Source organism: Muntiacus reevesi, chromosome 14 (assembly GCF_963930625.1).
Source record: "Muntiacus reevesi chromosome 14, mMunRee1.1, whole genome shotgun sequence".
Classification (NCBI taxonomy): domain Eukaryota; kingdom Metazoa; phylum Chordata; class Mammalia; order Artiodactyla; family Cervidae; genus Muntiacus; species Muntiacus reevesi.
In genome coordinates, this window is record NC_089262.1 from 23,323,796 (window position 1) to 23,342,788 (window position 18,993).

The window sequence follows — 18,993 nt, forward strand, 5'->3', positions numbered from 1 at the left end:
ATTTAAATGAAAATAGCTACAGAAGAAATTACATTATTTCTCTTTGAAGATCTTGATTTGGCTATACAAATCTTGATGAAAACTGATAAAGATCATTGGAATCAGAAAATTAAAATTGAAAGGATATACAGAATATAGTGATAGGTGGGAAATGTTAGTTGAAGTAGGCAAAACTATTATTAGAAATTCCTATATTTGTAACCTGGAAACTCAATGGATGTTTGATTGTTATCTATTTTGAGATAGAAAACACAGAAGAAGGGGGAAATTTCAAGGGAGTTTCAAGGCTAATAGAAATAATAAGTCATTTGGGAGAGTTAACTCATATATTTATTGAGTCATCAAGTGGAAATTTTAAATTACCGGTTGATTGTATCAGTCTGTATTCAGAGTTCAGAAGTCTAGGATCAATTTTAGAATCTTGGCACTGTCAAGAAGTGAAAGGCTTTGCCTAGAAATAGTAACTTATTGAGAAGAGTCTCCAGAGTTGAACCTTAATAAAATCCAACATTCAGAGGTCAGATCAAATGATCTGAAAAAAGAAGTGTTAGTACAGATAGGACAAATTTTCACTGAGTGTAGAGGCTAGTATAGAAAAAAGTCAGATTAGAAAACAAATATTTGAAGACTAAAGATTTGGAGAAGTAAACACTAATATATACCACTTTAGCTTGAATTGCTTATAAAAGAGACAAAATAAATAAAATTACAGTAGGAGAAATTAATGGTGATTGAGGAGGTTTTTCTGAAATAGAAAAAGAAAACTCAAATCCCAATTAGGAAAAACAAAACAAAAACCACCACAATGGGGTCATTCAGAGATATAAGAAACAGAGAGGATCACTGATGATAAATAAATTATTTAAGTATCTAAATCACACAGTTTGAACAATGAGTAAAATGATGAAATAATAAAAATAAAATCAGATAATATTACTTGAAAAATAAGGGGATCAGGACTGCTTTAAAACTTCAAAAGATTTTTACAAAAATTTAAATAAAATATTCAAAACCTAATGAGAAGGAAAGGAGTAGGTACAAACACTGAAAATTTGAAATGTAAGGGGAGTAACACTTCCTGAAAGAGGAAATTAAAAATACCATAAAAAACATTTTACAAAATCTTATGCAAATGAGTTTTAATATCTCATTGAAAGAAGATGATTTCCTGGGAAATGTAAATTATAAAAATGTTTCTCAGGAAGAATCCAAATCCTCAACTGATCTTAACAGTGGAAGAATTGGGGACAGTCATCAGAGTACTATTCTCCAGACTCTAGCCCAAAGAGATACATTTAATTATATTCATGGATCAATTATTTCAATCTTTCAGGAAAAAGACACTTCCGAGAAACCAAAGCATGGTTTCTCTGTTTCTATAAGTCTTGCAAACAGAGGTACTTTCTTTCTTTCTTTTTTTTTTAAAATCTTTTGTATAAGACTAACTCCTGAAGACTGAGTGGTGAACAGACTTAGGAGCTAGATTAGAGTGTCTGTTTCCAGAGCAGAGGACCCTTCCATTTGCTGTCCAGTCTAATAAATATGATCTTTCTCATTCTATGAGGCAAAGGTGGGACAGATGGCTTGCAATCATTTTTAAGAATGAAGTTTCATAAACTCTGCTTCCCCAGCCATCATGCAAACTTATCATGTAAACAGCATCCCTGGGGTCCCATCTAGGCACCTCCCCTCCCACCACCATGGGCTTTGGGCAGTAAGGTGAAAACATGGACAGAGAGGCCACTCTGTTGCCTTGCAGTAATAATGTCTTTGTTCCTGATCCAGGACTTGCATGCCTTCTATTTGTTAAAACATTTCTGATACCACTGTAGGCTAACTTGTAGCCAGTAGATGGATAAAATCCCAAACCTTCAGAGGACGTCTCGCATCTTATATGTGTTTTTCTCTTTGTGGAATCTTTTCTTTGCTTTCTCCATCCCTGGAACCCTGTCCACTTTGCCAGATACTTACCCTTGGAACCTCATCCAATTCCTTATCTGTGGACTAAATGCCCACTGTCATGCTCATACAGAACCTTGAATATTTTATATTGGAATTTATAGCAATAGATTGTTAGTTGCATTGCCTATTATAGTTTGATTACTTTCAAGTTGGAAATCATGTCTGTTTAGTTTCAAATTTAAAACTTAGCACAATGTCTATAATAAGCACTTAGTAAAATTTGAAGAAACAATCTATCACTGTTTAATCAGTTCTACCTATTATTATCAAGGAAGGAATTGATACTTTTGTTTCATTTTCCATAGAGAAAGATGGCTTATTCTCTCTCTCTCTCTCTCTCTTTTTTTTTTTTTTTCTGATTGTTTAGGTTTGTTTTTCCTTTATATAAAAAGATGATTTTTTTAAAGTATGTATTTGTGATGGAAAGTGTGTCAGGACCTCCTGAAGTTTGAAGATTTATTTTCTTGTTTCTGTTACATTTTGTAATATGTCAGAAAAGAAAGCAATATGTAAGAAAGTCACTGATTAGAGGAATAAGCCAAAATGTTTTAAGTTTTCTAGTAGTTAGTTTAAAATGGTAATTTACAAAGTGAGTTGCTTAAGAATAATGATGATAAAAACATTAAAACTTTATGGTAATATTTTATTTTAATTATGAAGTTGTCTTAAATATCCAAACATATTTTCATATACTAAACAGGATATGGAGGGTTTAAAGAAAATTATTAATAAAAAGGTAAAATAGAGGGCTTCACTTAAGAAATTTGTTAATACTTTATATTTCCTATGAATCCTTCACTTGATTTTTTTTTACTCTTATCATGATCTTTAATGGAAATATACTAAAAGCTAAGTTTAGTCTTTTAAATAATGCAGACTTTAAAAAATGAGATTCTTGAATAGATTATGTAAATAAAATAACTGAAAACTTGAGAATATCAGTAATAACCAAATATCAATTATTGTCAACCTAGAGAAAATGCTTTTTCAATTGGGAATATTAAAGTCCATAGAAACAGTACAGAGTTTATTTTAAGATAAAATAAATTGCTCCTGATAATGTCAAAGTTCTATAAGTAGATTAGAGAATTACAAGAATATGATAGCAGAATCCCAGAGCTCCAGTTTGAAGTGATTAATAGGAAAAAGACTATCATTGAAGATGGAGATAGAAGTAAAGCAAAATAAAATGAAATAAAATATATTAGCACAGATTTCTCTGATGTTAATGGACTCATATGATATTACCAAAATGGTTTTCAGTTTAACATCCCCAGAAGGATTTTGTGTGAAAGATCTATATATAGTCACTGAATGATAATGAATGAAGTAATCTTACAGTGCACATCAGGAAGAATACTTTCCTAGAATTCCAAAAGGACACTTTACATTTGCATTGCTTTAATGATTTTAAAATCTTATGTACTCCTACACATTACAGAGAAAGTGCTGGCTACAGGATAAGATTGAAAGCTCTAGCTCTTCTTGAACAAAAGCTTTATCTCTTGTGTGTGCTCTGAGAAGCTTGTTCTCACAGGCTCCAAATTATGGGTCTCGATAATATTAACATGTTTATCCTTCCTATTTCCTCTCTTGGTTGTTAAACAATGGTCCCTGCACCCTATATACCCTTTGGTTTATTTCTATATAGATGTAGGTAATAGTACCTCTTCCTCATTTAATTTTTAAGGAAAATCAACAGTAAAAATGCAACTGTATATATGAGATGTATAAGGAATACTTTGTCATCATTGTTGAAAGGTTATGTTCTAAAAGTAAGCAGCGTTTAAAATTTGAATTTTTTCATACATTGTAAAGGTTAATATGATGCTTAATATTTCTTCATATTTGTAGCACATTTGTCCTTCCACTCCAAAATCCACATATCCACACACTCAACTCCAAATTTTCCTAATGTTCATTATATAATTACCTGGTTGAAGCAAGAATTTTAAAAAGTGGTAACATTTTCAGTGTTCAGGTGAGGCAAGTTTTTGACTCATTTTAGGGTTGTTTTTTTTTCCCCCCTCAAATAACAATAATTTGTTCAAAAATGCACTGAGGTGTACTTTAAGACCCTCACTTCACACAATATGTATGTAGCTTACCCAGTGGAGAAATCATTGTAAACACATCAACTCTAACAGACTGTTATCAAAATTTTGCAGAGACTAAAATCAACCTGAAAGATAATCTTTTGAATCTCAGAGGAAAATACACACTTTAAAATTTCCTAGTCATCCTCTCTCAGTGGACAGAAAAGTGGAGAATGTATCTTTAAAACCATATAGTCTCCTGTGAATTATTTCAAAAATACATTTCCTATTGGAAATAACTTTTATCAAAATGAAACAAAGTTTTGAATTATATGTTTGACAAAATTTTCTGCATTCATATATTTTCTTACAAGGGTTATATAATTGCAGATAGTCATTACTAACATCATTAATGATTCTGATATACAGGGACCCACAACCCAGAGAAGTGGGAAGCATTCAAAGTTCATCTATTTTAAAATAATAGTTAAATGTCATCTCTGGTCCAAGCACTTTAGATATTTTGCTTATTAATAATTACATTCAAGCAGTTCATTCATTGTTAGTCTCATTTTAGAACTGAGGGAACTAGGCTTAAAGAAGATAACTTTTTTCAAGTTCACATAGGCAATAAGTGGTAGATAGCATTCTACCATATACAATGCAAAGGTTGTTTTCGCAAGTCTTTGCTAATGTCTTGACCTTCATGGAGCATACACTTTTGGTTTAGAATAGATACATAGAAAAGTACAAAATACCTACTTTAAGCATTAGTTATTTCAGGTTATTATAAAGATATATGTTAATATAGTTCTGAGTATTTTTCTTACTATATCTAATGCTTAAGCAAATAATTTATCAGTGCAATTTTTTTCTGATGTTTGTAAACATTTCACAGAAATCATATGGAACACATATTGGGTTCTCTGTAATGCCCTACATTTGAAAATAAAGAAGCAAATAGATTTCCTTGGGTGGGAGAAGCACATTAGAATTAGTCTCCAAATGAATTAATCACAATTAATCTCATCTTGAAAACTTGTGGGCTGTTTTCTACAAAAAGAAATTAATAACATATATGTAGAGGCAGCATGGTATTCTGAGGAAAGCATGGCTTCAGAGTCAGACAACCTAACCCATTAGAGCTTTCAACTTTAATAGGAGCTTCACTAGGATAAAGTAGATATTTAGTTATAGGAAGCTACTACTGTCTGCATGCACATGTGTGTGTGCATGCCGTAGTCAATGTTTACATAAAGAATTTGAAAGACTTTGAAACAATGCCACTTCATATTTTTTCATCAAATGTTTTGGAATAAAGAGGAGAAAATATTAATATATAAAAGAAAGTGAAAATTTTATGTCATTGTTATCAGAAACTTGCTGTGGCAGTAGATGGACCAGAAAAATAATTAAGATAAAAATTCAAGAATGTCTTATTGAATCATGAAACAAATACATACTAAGTGTTTGCTATGCTATGTACTGGGAGCACAATTGTACGAATGAGTGAGTCTCACCTTCAAAGATCTCTCAACTTCAGTTATTCACTGAGGAAGATGGCATGTGAAATGAGATTTGAAACTTCAAGAGGATTTTCTTAAACAGCAAAATTGAGGAAGGTCATTCCATACAAGTGAAATGAATAAACGAAAGTACAATATATGGCAAGTGGTTATGTATTTTGTAGCACATCATAGAAGACCCTTCCTTCTCTTTTGCTCTAAGGTTACTTCTATGTATTCCTTGCAAATATAATGATTAGGAATTTTGCACATTGTGTCCCTCCAGATCATCATGTGTAGGTAGCTACTTTTTACCATATGTTGGTCCATATCGATTATACTAAAAGTAACTGTCAGATGGCTATGGACATCTGACAGACTTCCATAAACTTGTCACCACCCCATTTGAACCAAAAATATTCTAGAATCCATTATACATTTAAGAAGTAAATGAGTGGATGAATGTATTTTAAGGAACTAGCCCCATATCAGTAGAGTAAACATAAATAGATGCCAGGGGTAGAAAAAATGAACTCCCCAGGTCAGTAGGTGCCCAATATGCTACTGGAGATCGGTGGAGAAATGATTCCAGAAAGAATGAAGAGAGGGAGCCAAAGCAAAAATAGCACCCAGTTGTGGACGTGACTGGTGATGGAAGCAAGGTTTGATGCTGTAAAGAGCAATATTGCATAGAAACCTGGAATGTTAGGTTCAAGAATCAAGGCAAATTGGAAGTGGTCAAAAGGAGATGGCAAAGTGAACATTGATGGTTTAGGAATCAGCGAACTAAAATGGACTGATGGGTGAATTTAACTCAGATGACCATTAAATCTACCACTGTGGGCAGGAATCCCTTACAAGAAATGGAGTCGTCACCAAACAAACGAGTCTGAAATGCAATACCTCGATTCAGTCTCAAAAACGACAGAATGATCTCTGTTTGTTTCCAAGGCAAACCATTCAATATCAGAGTAATCCAGGTTTATGTCCCAACCAGTAACGCTGAAGGAGCTGAAGTTGAATGGTTCAATGGAGAACTACAAGACCTTGTAGAACTAACACTCAAAAACGATGTCCTTTTTATTATAGGGGACTGGAATGAAAAAGTAGGAAGTCAAGAAACACCTGGAGTAACAGGCAAACTTGGCCTTGGAGTATACAGAATGAAGCAGGGCAAAGGCTAATAGAGTTCTGCCAAGAGAATGCACTGGTCATAGCAAACACCCTCCTCCAACAACACAAGAGAAGACTCTACGTATGGATATCACCAGATGGTCAACACCGAAATCAGACTGATTTTATTGTTTCAAGCCAAAGGTGGAGAAGCTCTGTTGAGTTCAGTTCAGTTCAGTAGCTCAGTCGTGTCCGACTATTTACGACTCCATGAATCACAGTACGACAGGCCTCCCTGTCCATCACCAACTCCCGGAGTTTACTCAAACACATGTCCATCGAGTCCGTGATGCCATCCAGCCATCTCATCCTCTGTCGTCCCCTTCTCCTCCTGCCCCCCAATCCCTCCCAGCATCAGGGTCTTTTCCAATGAGTCAACTCTTTGCATGAGGTGGCCAAAGTATTGGAGTTTCAGCTTCAGTATCAGTCCTCCCAATGAACACCCAGGACTGATCTCCTTTACGATGGATTGGTTGGATCTCCTTTCAGTCCAAGGGACTCTCAAGAGTCTTCTCCAACACCATAGTTCAAAAGCATCAATTTTTCAGCGCTCAGCTTTCCTCACAATCCAACTCTCACATCCATACAAGACCACTGGAAAAACCACAGATGGACTTTTGTTGGCAAAGTAATGTCTCTGTTTTTTAATATGCTATCTAAGTTGGTCAAAACTTTCCTTCCAAGGAGTAAGCATCTTTTCATTTCACGACTGCAGTCAACATCTGCAGTGATTTTGGAGCCCCAAAAAATGAAGTCTGACACTGTTTCCACTGTCTCCCCATCTACTTCCCATGAAGTGGTGGGACCAGATGCCATAATCTTAGTTTGCTGAATGTTGAGCTTTAAGCCAACTTTTTCACTCTCCTCTTTCACTTTCATCAAAAGGCTTTTTAGTTCCTTTTCACTTTCTGCCATAAGGGTGCTGTCATCTACATATCTGAAGTTATTGATATTTCTCCCGGCAATCTTGATTCCAGCTTGTGCTTCTTCCAGCCCACCATTTCTCATGATGTACTCTGCATATAAGTTAAATAAGCAGGATTACAACATACAGCCTTGACGTACTCCTTTTCCTATTTGGAACCAGTCTGTTGTTCCATGTCCAGTTCTAACCATTGCTTCCTGACCTGCATACAGGTTTCTCAAGGCAGGTCAGGTGGTCTGGCATTCCCATCTCTTTGGGAATTTTCCACAGTTTATTGTGATCCACACAATCGAAGGCTTTGGCATAGTCAATAAAGCAGAAATAGTTGTTTTTCTGGAACTCTCTTGCTTTTTTGATGATCCAGTGGATATTGGCAATTTGATCTCTGGTTTCTCTGCCTTTTCTGAAACCACTTTGATCATCTGTAAGTTCTCGGTTCACGTATTGCTGAAGCCTGGCTTGGAGAATCTTGAGCATTATTTTACTGGCGTGTGAGATGAATGCAATTGTGTGGTAGTTTGAGCATTCTTTGGGATTGCCTTTCTTAGGGATTGGAATGAAAACTGACCTTTTCCAGTCCTGTGTCCATTGCTGAGTTTTCCAAATTTGCTGGCACATTGAGTGCAGCACTTTCACAGCATCATCTTTCAGGATTTGAAATAGCTCAACTGGAATTCCATCACATCCACTAACTTTGTTTGCAATGATGCTTTCTAAGGCCCACTTGACTTCACATTCCAGGATGTCTGGCTCTAACTTAATGATCACACCATCATGATTATCTTGGTCATGAAGATCTTTTTTGTACAGTTCTTCTGTGTATTCTTGCCACCTCTTCTTAATATCTTCTCCTTCTGTTAGGTCCATACCATTTCTGTCCTATATTGTGCCCATCTTCACATGAAATTTTCCCTTGGTATCTCTAATTTTATTAAAGAGATCTCTAGTCATTCCCATTCTATTGTTTTCCTCTATTTCTTTCCATTGATCGCTGAGGAAGGCTTTCTTATCTCTCCTGGCTATTCTTTGGAACTCTGCATTCAAATGGGGATGTCTTTACTTTTCTCCTTTGCTTTTCACTTCTCTTTGTTTCACAGCTATTTGTAAGGCCTCCTCAGACAACCATTTTTCCTTTTTGCATTTCTTTTCCATGGGGATCATCTTGATCCCTATCTCCTGGAAAATGTCACGAACCTCCATCCATAGTTCATCAGGCTGTCTGTCTATCAGATCTAGTCCCCTAAATCTATTTCTCACTTCCACTATATATTCATAAGGGATTTGATTTAGGTCATTTAGGTCATACCTGAATGGCCTAGTGGTTATCCCTACATTCTTCAATGTAAGTCTAAATTTGGCAATAAGGAGTTCATAATCTGAGCCAGAGCCAGTTCCCGGTCTTGTTTTTGCTGACTGTATAGGGCTTCTCCATCTTTGGCCGCAAAGAATATAATCAATCTGATTTCAGTATTGATCATCTGGTGATGTCCATGTGTAGAGTCTTCTCTTGTGTTGCTGGAAGATGGTGTTTGCTATGACCAGTGCATTCTCTTGGCAAAACTCTACTCGCCTTTGCCCTGCTTCTTTCTGTACTCCAAGACCAAATTTGCCTGTTACTCCAGGTGTTTCCTGACTTCCTGCTTTTGCATTCCAGTCCCCTATAATGAAAAGGACACCTTTTTTGGGTGTTAGTTTTAAAAGATCTTGTAGATCTTCACAGAACCGTTCAACTTCAGCTTCTTCAGCATTACTGGTTGCGACATAAGCTTGGATTACCGTGATATTGAATGGTTTGCCTTGGAAACGAACAGAGATCATCTGTCGTTTTTGAGATTGCATCCAAGTACTGCTTTTCGAGCTCTTTTGCTGACTATGATGGCTACTCCATTTCTTCTAAGGGATTCCTGCCCACAGTAGTAGATATAATGGTCATCTGAGTTAAATTCACCCATTTCATTCCATTTTAGTTCGCTGATTCCTGGAATGTCGACATTCACTCTTGCCATCTCCCGTTTGACCACTTCCAATTTGCCTTGACTCATGGACCTAACATTTCAGGTTCCAATGCAATAATGCTCTTTACAGCATCGGACTTTGCCTCTATCACCAGTCCCATCCACAACTGGGTATTGTTTTTGCTTTGACTCCATCCCTTCATTCTTTCTGGAGTAATTTCTCCACTGATTTCCAGTAGCATATTGGGCACCTACTGACCTGGGGAGTTCCTCTTTCAGTATCCTATCATTTTGCCTTCTCATACTGTTCATGGGGTTCTCAAGGCAAGAATACCAAAGTGGTTTGCAATTCCCTTCTCCAGTGGACCACATTCTGTAGAGTCAGCCAAAACAAGTCCAAGAGCTGACTATGGCTCAGATCATGATTTCTTTATTGCCAAATTCAGACTTAAACTGAAGAAAGTAGGGAAAACCACTAGACCATTCAGGTATGACATAAATCAAATCTGTTACAATTATACAGTGGAAGTGAGGATAGTTAAGGGACTAGATCTGATAGACAGAGTGCCTGATGAACTATGGATGGAGGTTCGTGACATTGTACAGGAAACAGGTATCAAGATCATCCCCAAGAAAAAGAAATGCAAAACAGCAAAATGGCTGTCTGAGGAGGCCTTAGAAATAGCTGTGAAAACAAGAGAAGTGAAAAGCAAAGTAGAAAAGGAAAAATATACCCCTTTGAATGCAGATTTCCAAAGGATAGCAAGGAGAGTTAAGAAAGCATTAGTGATTAGTGCAAAGAAAGAGAGGAAAACAGCAGAATGGGAAAGGCTAGAGATATCTTCAAGAGAATTAGAGATACCAAGGGAACATTTCATGCAAAGATGGGCACAATATAGGACAGAAATGGTATGGACCTACAGAAGCAGAAGATATTAAGAAAAGATGACAAGAATACACAGAACAGCTATACAAAAAAGATCTTCATGATCAGATAATCACGATGGTGTGATCACTCACCTAGAGCCAGATACCCTGGAATGTGAAGTCAAGTGGGCCTTAGGAGGCATCACTATGAATAAAACTAGTGGAGGTGATGGAATCCCAGTTGAATGATTTCAAATCCTAAAAGATGATGCTGTGAAAGTGCTGCACTTATTATGCCAGCAAATTTGGAAAACACAGCAGTGGCCACAGGACTGGAAAAGGTCAGTTTTCATTCCAGTCCCAAAGAAAGTCAATGCCAAAGAAGGCTCAAACTATCACACAATTGCACTCATCTCACATGCTAGTAAAGTAATGCTCACAATTCTCTAAGCCAGTCTTCAACAGTTCATGAACTGTGAACTTCCAGATGTACAAGCTGGTTTTAGAAAAGCAGAAGAATCAGAGATCAAATTGCCAAGATCTGTTGGATCATCAAAAAAGCAAGAGAATTCCAGAAGAGCATCTACTTTTGCTTTATTGGCTATGCCAAAGCCTATGACTGTGTGGACGACAACAAACTAAAATTCTTAAAGAGCTGGAAAACCAGACCACTTGACCTGCCTCTTGAGAAATCTGTATGCAGGTCAGGAAGCAACAGTTAGGACTGGAGATAGAACAACAGACTGGTTCCAAATAGGAAAAGGCAGTATATTGTCATCCTGCTTAATTAATTTATATGCATAGTACATCATGAGAAACGCTGGGCTGAATGAAGCACAAGCTGGAATCAAGATTTCTGGCTGAAATATCAATAACCTCAGATGTACAAATGACACCACCCTTATGGCAGAAAGTGAAGAACTAAAGAGTCACTTGATGAAAGTGAAAGAGGAGAGTGAAAAAATTGGCTTGGAACTCAACATTCAGAAAACTAATTCATGGCATCTGGTCCCATCACTTCATGGCAAGTAGATGGGGAATCAATGGAAACAGTGTCAGACTTTATTATTTGGGGTTCCAAAATCACTGCAGATGCTGATTGCAGCCATGAAATTAAAAGACGTTTGGTCCTTGGAAGAAAAGTTATCACCACCTAGATAGCCTACTAAACAGCAGATACATTACTTTGCCAACAAAGTTCCATCTAGTCAAGGCTATGATTTTTCCAGTGGTCATGTACAGATGTGAGAGTTGGACTATAAAGAAAGCTGAGTGCCGCGGAACTGATGCTTTTGAACTGTGGTGTTGGAAAAGACTATTGAGAGTCCCTTGGACTGCAAGGAGATCCAACCAGTTCATCCTAAAGGAGATCAGTCCTGGGTGTTCATTGGAAGGACTGCTGCTGAAGCTGAAACTCCAATACTTTGGCCACCTGATCAAAGAACTGACTCCTTGAAAAAGACTCTGGTACTGGGAAAGATTGAAGGTGGAAGGAGAAGAGTCCGCTTTTCCAGAGGATGAGATGGTTGGATGGGATCACTGACTCAATGGACATGAATTTGTGTAGACTCCAGGAGTTGATGATGGACAGGGAGACCTGGCATGCTTCAGTCCATGGGGTTGCAAAGATTTGGACACGAGTGAGAGACTGAACTGAACTGAACTGTGGGGTAGGAAAATGTGTTTGTTGTGCTCTTAATGTAGATAACTCATTCCCTTGCACCTACAGACCTTCAGAAATTTGAAACCTAGGCCTTCAGAAAGTGACCTTATGGATGCACTCTAGACTTAAGAGGATTTTCTGAGGAGACCAGCGATTTTTCTCCTCCTCTCTCTGATCTTTGCAGTTCCCAGAATCCCCTTTTTACTTCTTTCTTTTCCCCTCCCTCTGCACAATACACAAGTGTACCCTCAATGATCACCTTTCCCATGGACTAAGTAAGTCTGGATAACTTTGTCTTACAAAATACATGTAGTGCCAAATATTTCTTATTTTCAGTCTTTTTCTTTACTGATGTGTTTACTCACATTTTGAAAATAATTTCAAGAAGAGATAGCAAAATAATAAGTCAGAAAAATATTACAATTGGAAATGAAGGTGATTTCTATTTTCAGTGTCAGAAGACTTAAATAATCTGAATTCTTTTTAAGTTCAATGACTAATGACTTCACAGGTCATATACATGGACTTTCCTCTTATACAAGGACTTATTGTAATATATATATATATATATATATATATATATATATATATATATATACTGCTGCCAATACCCTAATTTACTTTATAGAAAATGAAAAAAAAAAATTGTGGAATTTGAATAATCATGAGGGAGTATAAATAATTAAATCTAATATATAAGTAAATAAGTAATATATGGATAAGTGAGACATGCTATGGAAAAAATAGGCAATGAATATCAGGGGTAGTTAGTATGTGGATAAATGGATAAATTTTCACCTATAAAAACAGTGATCATAGTCAACATTATGAAAGACTAGTATTTGACTCGTAACTTGACATAGGTGATAGGGTTGGGCATGTGGATATCTGGGGCAGGGAGATATTTGGGGCAGGGATATTCAACAAAGGAGAAATAGAATCAATGTCTTAAAAGAAGGGTTTGCCTGCCTCATTCAAAACGCTGCATGGGCTCAGTGTGACTGCATGAGACTTCGCCAAGGAGGTAGTGAACCAATGTGCTGTTGAAGCAGTAATAGTGGACCAAATCTAAGAAGGGTCTTTGAACCACTATGACAACTAGTCACAGATCCAACCTGTTTGAAGAGTAGTCTCTTGAGGAAATAAAATATAATGCCACCTAAAGGTAGCAACTGACCTCTAGCCCTATCAGATTCCTGAAGTTAAGATGGAAATAAATAGATTCTAGGTGTGCAGTGACTTTTGAGCCAATTTATCTTGCAGAGGTTCCAGTGAGTCCATGGACTCATCCTAGGGCTATTTTTCAGTATCCGAGTGAAAAGAGTTGACCCTTGAACAACATGGGTTTGAACTGCGTGGGCTCATTTGTACATGTGTTGCCTTTCAATAAATATACAGTAAGCCATTTGTATTCACTGGTTTTGAATTTGTGGACTCAGGCAATCATGAAATTTCCACAGGTGATTTCATTCTCACATGGGAAAGATGCAATTTGGAAGCCCAACTGTATACATTGTACTACTGCAATTCCAAGTGGCTTAAGTATTTGTGGGTTTATATATAGGGATTCCTGGAACCAGCTCCTCACCCCTACCCTGTAGAAACCAAGGGACAGCTGCAATTGGCAAGAAGATGTAACCCCCGCAGAATCCTCATATTCCAGACCTGAGAAGACATTATCATAGGAAGGATCCAATCCTTTCACCACAACTGAAATAGGGAATCATAAACCATTTAAGGACAGCAGTTGTAAACATTAAAGACTCAACGTGGTGAGCCCATTCATTTTCCACTCCATTCATGTGTCAGGCTCCTACACATGTAAGGTTATATGTGGGTGGAGTATCATAAACTAAACCAGGAGCTCACTTCAGCTAGGAATCTCATGATGGAAGTGGTATGTTTACTAGAACATAACTTCTTAGTATGTGGTTTTTAATCTGACAAAGGCACTCTTCTAAATTTCTACCGATTATGAGGATTGAAGATAGTTTACTTTTCTGTGCAAAGGACAACATAACCCATTGGTGATCACCCCATACATAGGACTATAATAATTTTCCTGCTCTCTGTCATCACAAAAAAATAGGTCTTGAAATATCAACATTTTGCACAATATACACATAGTTCAGTATAATGATGACATCAAGCTACTTGGAACTAGAAATCAGAATGTAGCAAGTACAAAAGATTCATATTAAGACAAATGAGAAGGAAATAATAAAGAAGACAGAAAAGAACCACTGCATAAAAGTAAAATCAGGAAAACACATTATCCTGGAAGTAAAAAAAAGAGTTTATAAGAATACCCACTTATACCAAATGTTATTGACAGGCCTAGTAATACAGAGACTGAAAATTTCACAATAAAGTGATTTGATAAGCAATGTCACAAGGAAAGCCTAACTACAGTTACTTGAATGGAACTAGGAAGGGAAGGATTAAAATCTGAGATTTCAGTGTACATTGTTTTAACAGAAGCTGAGAACTAGAGAGAAATGGTGGACAAAGAGAAGTTAAGAAATGATGTTGAAATATGGAAAAGTTAACAGAAGGTTTGTAGGCTGATAGGAGCTAATTTGTAAAGGGAAAGAATCAATATTGTAGGAATAAAAGGGATAATTGATGGAGCATGATTTTGAGCTTTGAGAGTGGCCTTCCTTTGACTCTGGGTAGGAGACATGGAAAGGCCCAGGTAGCAGCTGGATTTGGTTAACAGCCGCTTTAAATTCCTTTCAAATGCTGCCATTTTTGTTGTTCAGCTCCAGGGAAACATATATTAAATTACTGGTCACACTTGATTTAAACAAATATATACATATGAATTTTTAACTATAAAATATATTAATTTTGCAAATGATGCCAATATTATTTTAAATTTTGATAATACACTTATTATTTTAAGTGCCTCTTATAAACAGATTATATATGTGTGTGCACACACATATATATTTATGCAATATGGGTATATATCTTCATCAATAAAACTGAAAATTATTAAGAGAAAACATAGTGTAATACAAAATATAGGAAAACACAGCTTATCTTTTCAAATGTCCTCATATTCAATGAGCATGTAATGTGCTGCAAGATTGCTGTAATATAGAGATATAAAACCTCAAGCATTATATAGATTTAATTTATTTCTAATTACTAAGTCAATGACATATTAGAAAAGTTTTTCTGCTGTGACTTTTAACACTTGCAAAATATTGCCACATTATTTACATCTGGACACTTATCACTTCAGACTGAGATGTTTTGAACTTTTAAGAAAGTATAGCACAGGGAACTCTACTCAATACTATATAATGACCTATATGGGAAAAGGACATCTAAAAATAAGGATAGGCTGTATAGGCTGCTTCTCTGGTAGCTCAGCTGGTAAAGAATCCACCTGCAATATGGGAGACCTGGGTTCAATCCATGGGTTGTGACGATCCACTGGAGGAGGACATGGCAACACATTTCAGTATTCTTCCCAGTGAATTTCATAGACAGAGGAGCCTGGTGAGCTGCAGTCCATGGGGTCGCAAAGAGTTTGATATGAATGAGTGATTAAGTACAGCACAGCATACTTATGTATATGGTGGCTTTCCTGATGACTCATACAGAAAAGAACCTGCCTGCAATGAGGAAGACCCCAGTTCAATCCCTCGGTCAGGAAGATCCCCTGGAGAAGGGAATGGCTACCCACTCCAGTGTTCTTGCCTACAGAATTCCGTGGACAGAGGAGCCTGATGAGCTATAGCCCATGGGGTGGAAAGAGTTGGACATGACTGAGAAACTACCACTTTTCGTATGTGTATATATGTATATATACACATATGTATGTATATATAAAGTGGAATCACTTCTCTGTATAGCAGAAACTACTCCAACATTGTAAATCAACTATACTTCAATAAAAATTTAATTAAAAAAAGTAAGAAGCCATGTTGCAAGAGAGCTTTAGTGACAGTGTTGTGGCAAAGGACTGTTTCAGCCTCTTGGAGCTAAGTGGAATTTGAGGCACAATATTCGCTAAATAAGACAACATAGGAGAATACACCCTACCTAACCCGTTGGCCACAATCTACTGAGATCCTGAGGGGAGAACAGGGTTAAGCTGTCTCCAACTGATTCTTGACCCATAATTTTGTGTTGTTTTAAGCTGCTACGTTCCTTAAAATATGTATGTTTTACAAAGTTTGCTAAGCTATGAGAAATAAGTGTTTTGATTTTTTTTCAGTTTTAAAATTATGCAAAATTGTATGTTTATATCACTTCTAGTTATGTTTTAATTTAATTCATTCGCATTTCACATTTTTATTTTGCATGATTTAATCAGAATTGGCCAAAACAGGGAACCAGTGCATCTGAGATGAGCAATCTATTGTTTTTAATCTATTATCCAGGAAGCAACAATTAGAACTGGACATGGAACGTTAGAATGGTTACAAATAGGAAAAGGATTATGTTAAGGCTGTATATTGTCACCCTGCTTATTTAACTTATATGCAGAGTACATCATGAGAAATGCTGGGCTGGAAGAAGCACAAGCTGGAATCAAGATTGCCGGGAGAAATATCAATAACCTCAGATATGTAGATGACACCACCCTTATGGCAGAAAGTGTAAAGGAACTAAAAAGCCTTTTGATGAAAGTGAAAGAGGAGAGTGAAAAAGTTGGCTTAAAGCTCAACATTCAGCAAACTAAGATTATGGCATCTGGTCCCACCACTTCATGGGAAGTAGATGGGGAGACAGTGGAAACAGTGTCAGACTTCATTTTTGGGGGCTCCAAAATCACTGCAGATGTTGACTGCAGTCGTGAAATGAAAAGATGCTTACTCCTTGGAAGGAAAGTTTTGACCAACTTAGATAGCATATTAAAAAACAGAGACATTACTTTGCCAACAAAGGTCCATCTGTGGTTTTTCCAGTGGTCTTGTATGGATGTGAGAGTTGGATTGTGAGGAAAGCTGAGCGCTGAAAAATTGATGTTTTTGAACTATGGTGTTGGAGAAGACTCTTGAGAGTCCCTTGGACTGAAAGGAGATCCAACCAATCCATCGTAAAGGAGATCAGTCCTGGGTGTTCATTGGGAGGACTGATACTGAAGCTGAAACTCCAATACTTTGGCCACCTCATGCAAAGAGTTGACTCACTGAAAAAGACCCTGATGCTGGGAGGGATTGGGGGCAGAAAGAAAAGGGGACAACAGAGGATGAGATGGCTGGATGGCATCACCGACTCTATGAGCATGAGTTTCAGTAAACTCCAGGAGTTGGTGATGGACAGGAGGCGTGCTGAGATTCATGGGGTCGCAAAGAGTCAGACACTACTGAGCGACTGAACTGAACTGAACTGAACTGATTTTCCCTAAAGTGATCTTAATGAATATTTCCCCAACCTATTCTTCAATTCAATATTCAAGTTAGGAATTTAAACATCATATTTAAGCCATTTCCTTCTTAGAATTCTTGTCAGGATTGACTGATAAATTTTTCAGATATTTTCAGTCATATTTATATAATCTCATCTATTTCCTTCAGTAATTGATGTCCAGTGTAAACAAGAAGAGCCAAGAGCATAGCTCTCCATTAAGTTATAGCCACTGTAGTCACTGATAGATAGTGCATGCTGAGAAGAAACTAAAATGATAGCAAAATGTGCGCTTTGGACAACAGGCCCCTTATCCAGTTAGATGGACATGCTCAGGAAGAATTGTAATAAACCCAGATTTGTGCATCTTCTCATACATGGAAAAGAGCTAAAATAATCAACTTGGTATATGTTTTTTTGTGACTAATAGTAGTCTTTTACCAAGATGTATAGTTGAAGTTGACTGCATGTATCTCCGAGCCAAAAATCATATACGCTTGCTTCTTTCCCAGCTCTTCAGAGCAGTTCCCTCAGAGCTATTGAAAGACTGTTTCCCAGGTTGTAGTCCTGAGTAACTTTCCTGAATAAAATTTAACTCTTACATTGTGCAATATTCATCCAGTCAACAAATGAAGTGTTTGATAGATTTCCTTATTATGCTCTTAATCCATGGATTTCTAAAATAATCCTTATTACTTCTTTCAACATATTTTTGGAATTCAAATACTATTTTATTTGGATATTTGCTTCTGTAGTCAAATATATAAGTGATCTGGCATTTGTATGTCTGATAAGCTTTACATATTTTTCTGTGGACCAGCATAGAAAAGATCTATTTTTTGAAAGATACTTCATTTGTTAAGTTAATATCTAGGGGTCCAAGAATACTAGAGAGGGTAGCCTATCCCTTCTCCAGCATATCTTCCTGACCCAGGAATCAAATCGGGGTCTCCTACATTGCAGGTGGATTCTTTACCAACTGAACTACCAGGGAAGCCCAATAGACACTTAATAACCATTAATTATCTTATGTATCAGCCTATTTGAGTTGTCTTTAATGAACAATCTTAAATAATGAGGTAAGGCCTCCATCAGATATTGGCCTTAGAAATGTTTGTGAGTTTGGAACTCAGGGAAAGAAAATAATTAAGAATTTAAACCACAGAAGAAAAATATTCTGTTGAAATAAAGGCTTTATTTGATACTTTAAATTAAATTTGAGTTGCTTCAGACAATTATATAAAAAGAGGTTGGATGACAGTAATATAAATGTAAATCTACTAGCATACTTCTATGTGGCTTGACTTGAGTATGCTCCAGAAAAATATTATTAATGTGGATTTATCTGAACTGTGCTTGCTTAAAAGCAGCCAAGAAAAACCTTTTTATGAGTAACGTGGTCCAAAGTAAATTTCGTAAGTTAATAAAAAAAATATAATAAATTTGATTTACCTACCATGTTAGGGGTTGCAATTTCCCTTGAATGTTCCCACTTTTTAATTTTGTGCATGTGTTTGTGTGTGTGTGTTTAGAAGTAACA